The following is a 7,365-nucleotide window of genomic DNA, read 5'->3' on the forward strand; positions in this document are numbered from 1 at the left end:
GAAATTTGCAGATTGTTTCGGTGAAGTTTAATAAACTCCTTGCTATCTAAAATATAACAGGACACCGGAGTAAATTCTCGAGCATCTCACACTTCTGATAATCAGCTGTCTGCTTGACATTTATTCAGCTGTGTAAAAACTATAACTTTAATCTCAGCCAAACAGATTTACTCAGGAACAAATAAAATACTAAAAAAAGCGAAACAATAACATTTTTAAGTTATCTAAGTGACTTATATATCATGTTTAACCTGAGTAGCGAAAGACGGCGGTGGGTTTGAAAACGATTTGCCGGGAGTCCGGTGTTCTCACGGCTCTAGTTAGCCTAGCCCCCGGCTAGCTATTGAGCTAGTGGGTAACAGACGTCTCTGAAAATGTTGGAGCGCTTTTGAAAATATGTGGTGTCTTGATAAACTGAGCAGATATTTGAGGTTTACACAGCTACGTTCTCGCCTGAAAATATGTTAAACGTTTATTTTGTGACCCAGAAAGAATAATAAGAGTAATATTAAAACTAACTAGCTGCCGCCATTGTTGGAAACTGAGCTGGGCTGCGCTATGAATTCTGGGACAGAGCTACTTCTTCTTCTTCGGGGTTTAACGGCAGCTGGCATCCTTGTACATGCAGTGCTGCCATCTTCTGTTTCAGTCCGTTATTACACTCTTAAATCCTACTACTTATTCCTGCATCTTTTGTGATCTTACAAAGCTTCAAACGATGCGTCGACTATTAAATCAGTCGTCGACGATTTTGATAGTCGACGTAATCGTGACTAGTCGACTAATCGTGGCAGCCCTATTGAACATGGGCTCCCCCCCCCCCTTCGTGGACTTTAGAAGACACCCCCTAGTGGTTATTAAAAGGAATGCAGGTGTGAACACAGTAATCGCACTCGGTGTGGACCAAAACAACCGCAGAGAGCCTCGGAGAAGGTGATGTCGGTGAGGCTCCAAATGGACTGCAGAGGAGTTTGTTTCCAATCCAACTAGTATGTATGCTGATAATATGCTATTTTTCCTTTTGTGTTTGTTATTTATTAAATTTTTCTTCCACAAGACACAAGACATTTATAATAAATTTAAAAAAATACAGGTAAATATATTTTGCATGTCTGGTCTTCATTTTTTCTATAAAATCGCAAAGGACATCTTTCACAGTTTACTGCACACATGTCAATAACTTCTGTCTGATCTCTTTGCTTATATAAAAGGAGTTCTTCCTCCCTGCTCTCGCCAAGTGAATGCTCATAAGGGAACTGCCATATTGTTCGGGGCTCTTCATCTAATCTTGATGGGTCTTTGCAATATATCAAAATATAGATTTTCTTCTTGGCAAAGCAAAGTATCTGAACTGAAAAAGCAAAAATCAGTAAAATGATGTTAAAAGCTGGTAAACCTGACAGTAAAGTAAAGGTGAGCTACTCTCACATATTCATTATTACAGTTAAAAATGACTAAATCCTATATTTGGATGACACATCTGACGAATATAAACGTGTCTCTACATCCTTAAAAACGATGCTCCCTGTTCTGGTTTAAATCCACCGCCTTCACTCAAAGCGAGGTTTGGCTTACGGATACTCTCCAATCACAATCTGTCACGAGTTCATTAACATATGAAAAGTTCTAAAGGCACGAAGGAAGCAGGAGTTCGCACCGCCAGCTCCTCATCATCGGTGACCCGGGCGGACTGACAGCTCCGAGGAAGCGGCGCTGAGCAAACATACACGTTTCCTGGAAGGCTGGGAGCTCCGTGGAAGACTAGAAGCGGACCGTCAAGCCATTTTAAGGCAAACAGGGAAACCCCACGTCAGTCACGGAGAGGTTCGTCTGCAAGTGCAGCCGATCACATCCAAACGAGAGCGGCTGCGGCGTCCAGCAGCCCTATACGCTTTGACCTCAGAGCCATTCAAGCGACCACAAACCCCGCTGCACAATAACGTTTAAGACCCGTAAATTACGCAGTCCGGAACATGTAAAGTGACATCTGATGAGCTGACAACGTAAATAAAAGCTGTACGTACATGAAACATCCGGTGCTGGACGGAGAAGAAGCGACTCACTGCTGCTCGTACGCGTCGCTCGTCTCCTGCTCCTGCGTCTTCTTCTTTTTCTGTAGTGACGTTTTCGAAAAGACCTTTAGTTGCATTACCGCCACCGTCTGGATCAGAGAGTCGCTCAAACCAGCTAAACCACGGATTCCTCCTCAGGTCTGTATTCTCTAACAGTCTCATCGCCAAAAAACACAAACAGATAAAAAAAATTAAAGAAAACTGTGCGCGTATTTGGTATTTGGTATTTTTTTATCACCCCGTGATCGTCGGCCAAAAAAGTATTTCCCGTATTTAAAGTGTTGTAAACGGCTTGTTGGCGTATTATCTGTCAGACAAATGTCAAACCTGCCTCTCATGAATGATGTAAAGTCATTTTGAGCCACAAACAACACACCTGATACAAAGAAGAAGCTGCATTCAGTTTTGTATAGCGACTTAGCGACATCAAAATGTCTTTCCTGACAGAGATGTGGCCAACAAGGCAGCAGAATTTGTAAGAAATATGACATCACTGCGTTGTGAAGGTATAATAAGTGTCCAGCAAAGACTGGATTGATTCTAATGGAGGTACAATAAAGAAGAATCATATACTTGCAGAACAAGTCCACGCTATCTCCACGGACGCAATGACCGTGCAGAAGAGCAGCGGTGTTTTAGTTGTAGTGCAAAAACTCAGGATATGGGGCTAAAATGTTCGCATCCGCCTCATGCATGTATTCATGCAACGCTACGAGTGGCTGCATGAATACATTTACCGCTGGTTCAATCAATCTGGTCAGTACAAACGTGTTAGTTATACGGGATGTTAAAGCCAGCTCAGAACCTCCTCTGGTATCCAAAAGCTACCGCTAGAGTTTAAAGGGGCGCAGTTTTCGTTTTGCGGTTAAAAACCGCAAAAATGCGCGCACGGAAGTGTAAATTTCTGCAGGTGGGCTGCAAACAACCTGTTCATCTATTGTTTTGTTTATAAAAACACGCAGGCAGAACTGACTGGCAGCACAAACGAGTTTAAATTTGAGCAGCAGCAGTGAGGGAGTGTGGTCGTTTAAGAACACATAGTTCGTGCAGGTTTCCCGCGTGTTTGTTTCACAGAACATGAAGTTAACTTAGATAAATGAAGGAGAAGCCAAGGTTTAAGCGGATTGTGTGAGGTCCTTTCCATAAACCCGAAATCTTTGCGTATCATTTTTGGCGCGTGCCACCGACGAACGCGTCACATCAGATGTTAATGAATTTACTTTGCCATGTGCGTAATTACGCGCATCCTTCTTGTTTTTGGGTTGCAGACTGTGGGACGCTGCGGCCACTTATTAATGTCAGTGTTGTATATTTTATGATTCAGACATGGATATAACACACTATCAGAGTTATCAGATGGGGGCGCATGTTGAGCTGAAACTCACTCACTAATGCCTTCATCCATACCCTCAAATGAAAGCTGAGCATCTTCACATTATGTCTATGTCCATTAAATAACTATAACTGAAATATGTTTGATATCTGAAGTTGTTTTTAACAACTTCAGATATCACAGAAGATAAAAAAACAAACAGATTTTTTTGTTTGTTTCCATCTTCAGTCAGGAATCGTCTGCCAGTCTCACCCTCCACTCTGAGCTCACCTGTGAACAAGACCCTGAGATACTTCAAATCCACCTCCTGGGGTAATAAGTTGTCGCTGTGCCAAAAAGTGATTTCTGATGTTTATATGTGGGGGTTTTTTTTTATGTGGAATTGGTAAATAGACTGTAGTCAACAGGATTTACAAAGGGGTTATATATAAAAATAAAGAGATGTCTCTCTAATATTTTTAATATTTTACCTAAATTATAACCAATCCAAACTTTTTTGGTCACGTAAACATTTTATAGAACTATTATGTTATTTTTGTTCCATTTCTCCTGCCCTCTTGGCTAAATCTCTCTTAAAAACAATTTTAATGCCAATAATCTTTTTAAGTTGTTAAACATGGGGTATATGAAAGTCACTACCAAAAAACTGATTGCAGCGTCTACCTTGTGACAGGAATGTTGTTTGTGGCTGAAGATGACTTGATATCATTCATGAGAGACACATTTGACAGATGTTTCATATTTTAAAGGCCAACTAGTCATTTATCTGATCTTAATCTTATTTCATCTTTAAAATTCAAATAAAATCTTTCACTTTTTGGCAAATACCCAAAACCACTTATCAGTTTCTGGCACAACACCGGCTTCCAAACCGGCAGAATATCTTTCAAAAAAGGCGAAAAATAACAAAAGCAAAATAAACAAAACAACCTGAAATGAATCATCTTGTAATGCTGTCACGTTCAAATAATACAATGATGCCAGAATGTCACCCAGCTGTCTTCTTCACTACCTGTGACTAGACTTGTAGTCAAGACCGCCTAATCCGAGACCAAGACTAAGACCAAGACCGAGGCAAAAAAAGATTTTAAACCGCAGCCAGATGCTGCTACGTTTACAGGTGTCAGGCATATTTAAGCGTTTTTGCTTTCGCACAGCCCTCCTCACCGCTGTCTACTATCTCACTCACTTACTGAGAGGACAGACGCATGCTCCACTTGACTGTTGCGTCTCTCAACCCCTCTCTATTTTTCACATATTGATATTATCCTATATCCTCGCATGTGATTGGCCACAATATGGATGGATTGGGGCATAGCTGAGCCACTGTGTGAGAGCTGAGCAGCGAAAGGAAATTAAGTGAGGCTAGAAATGACTGAAAGATTATTAGGCTCTGTTTTGAGTTTTGTTCAAAAAAGAATGACTTCATATAGGAAAAAAAAAATCACATATGCAGGACACCTTAAACTAGTTTTAATTTTACCAAAGTACACTATTTAGATTCGAATCTTGTTCCATCTCCTTCTCTGTTCCTCTCTCTCCCTCTTTGTGCTGACAATCAAGCCAAACACCAACACCATCAAATATACAGTGGAAACCAGATATTTACAAACTCTTCAGATAAAAACACTTTTTTAATTGTTAAATCAAATCAGACTAAATGTTTATTTTTTTTTAGATTGATAATTATAAAAAACATATTTGTTAACTTTAAGAGTAAAGAGAGAAATTGTCTGTATTGCTTAATTGTAAATGGCACCAAATTGTATTCAAAACTGAGCCACACTTATGGAGCTCCACAACTCTTTTTCTGGTGTTTTGGTTGACATCTCTTGATTTTTCCCATTTCAAAGAAACAGGCTCTGTGTTTGCCTTATATGCATCCACAGCTGTGCCACCAATTTACTCACATGGACTCTACTAACCTATCAGAAGCTTCTTCAGCTCAGAATGGAATCGTCTGGAGTTTTCTTATTAATTAAAGACAATAAACTTAGTGTATATGTACTCCTAAATTTGATGAAAGTGATTAAAATAGACAGCTCCCACTTTTTATTCTGACATTTAACTAATTCAAAAGATATTTCAACATTTATTTATCTAAAACAAAACAAGTTTACTCTAAATTGATGTTTATCAGTAAAAAAAAAAAAAAAAAGTTTTTATGTTTTCTCCCTAAAGTGTAAATATCTGGTTTCAACTGTGAATATACTGCTGTGTATTGAAATTCCTCTCGTTTTGCATAGAAATATACTGAATGACATACAAAGCATAATATATAAAATAACATCTACCTGAGTTTTTTCTTTGAAAGAAGCTCCTTATGTCCATTGTTGTGTTCATCAGTACACAACTGAAACCGATTTAGAGAGTTTGTTTAGCCGTGGAGGGTAACAACTGAAAATATGAAATGTAAGCCAAGACTCTTAAAAAAACAACGTTGTTGTTCGGCTTTTTATTTATCCATTTGTTGATTCACTCGAAGAGCAAGTAACGCAACCAAGTGATCAGTTTTATATCAATCTTTTGTGATACACCGTCATATTTACATTATTTATACAGTACGAATGATTTGCTTTGGTACCTGGTCAAACTTAAGCTCTCCTCTGTCTGCAGCAAACTCGCAGGCAGCAGCTTCTCCCCCCTCGCTCACATGGTTGCTGTGCTCAGTCTCCTAGTGCCGGAGCTCGGATCATACCAAAATTAGGGGGGATTTACGACGGTGCGCTCTGTGCTTCGTGTGTTGTTTTGTTTTATACAGTTGTCATTCAGGCATCTAACTAACAAATTACACTCCAAAAAACCCCATGCTTCTGAAAAAATGACCCAGGCTTAAGCCCAGTAAGCCACGCATCCCCGCTCCGCTGATGGTTGACTTCAAATCTCCCGATTTGAGAACGCAAGACCGAGACCAAAGTCTCGGTCTCGAGACATCCAACTCTACCTGTGACCAGTCATTTGGAAATGAACTCTCAGTGTAAGTACCTGAGTTTGGCCACTTGGGGGCAGCAGAACAAGACAAAAACAACAGATATGAAGCTGCTGCGTGGACACACTTGAAAAGTGGGCACATGCCTCTGAGGCCAGAGGCGTTCTTGGGCTTAGGAGGGTTTAATATATAAATAACTATTATTTTTCATTTGCTTGAATTAAATTTAGGAAATGATTATAAAATTATTTCAATCTTTTGTTATTGCCTGAGTAAATCATATGCCATGTAGTGGCATAGCCTCTAAATCTAATGTGCATTTGGCAGCCATTAAGTAAAAAGCATTGACACACTGGGAGAAAGCTGCACTTTGAGTTCCTGGTTGTTAATGGTGACCCACATTTACAGCAGGTCTGCAGCTTCCAGACTGGTGATAGTGGTGGATCCACAGTGTTAGCACTACTGGATCAGATGGACGCTATCTGACATTTCTTGTTGAGGAAAAAGGTTTTTGAGTTTGATCATAGTTTATGTTAAAATACACATTTCATAATGTTAAATGCATTAAAGGGCATTGACCTGTTAACACGTGTTAAATATGTAGCAAGCTTCACTGACATTACCTGGATTACCAGTGTTAGGAGACAGCATCACCACGTCCATCTCCGACACTGAGAAACTCTTAATGAGGAAACTGTTTACCCCCTAATGGATAAACAGCGGATTAAAATATGAAGCTATCATTATAGGGTCTTTACCTTATAATGTAAAGCACCCTGAGACTGTTGTTGTGATTTGGTCCTGTACCTGAAGTGAACTGAATTCAGTGGGTCCTGATCAGAGATGGGCAGTACTTACTTGTAACGCGTTACAGTAATCCGATTACTTTTTTCAAGTAACGAGTAAAGTAAGGGATTACTATAGCAAAAACGGTAATTAGATTACCGTTACTTTCCCGTAGGAACGCTGCGTTACTGCGTTACTAAAACCTTGATTTTTTTGCGAGAATGTCTCATGACAGTGACGTAAGC

The sequence above is a fragment of the Neolamprologus multifasciatus genome, chromosome 7 (assembly GCF_963576455.1).
Source record: "Neolamprologus multifasciatus chromosome 7, fNeoMul1.2, whole genome shotgun sequence".
NCBI lineage: Eukaryota > Metazoa > Chordata > Actinopteri > Cichliformes > Cichlidae > Neolamprologus > Neolamprologus multifasciatus.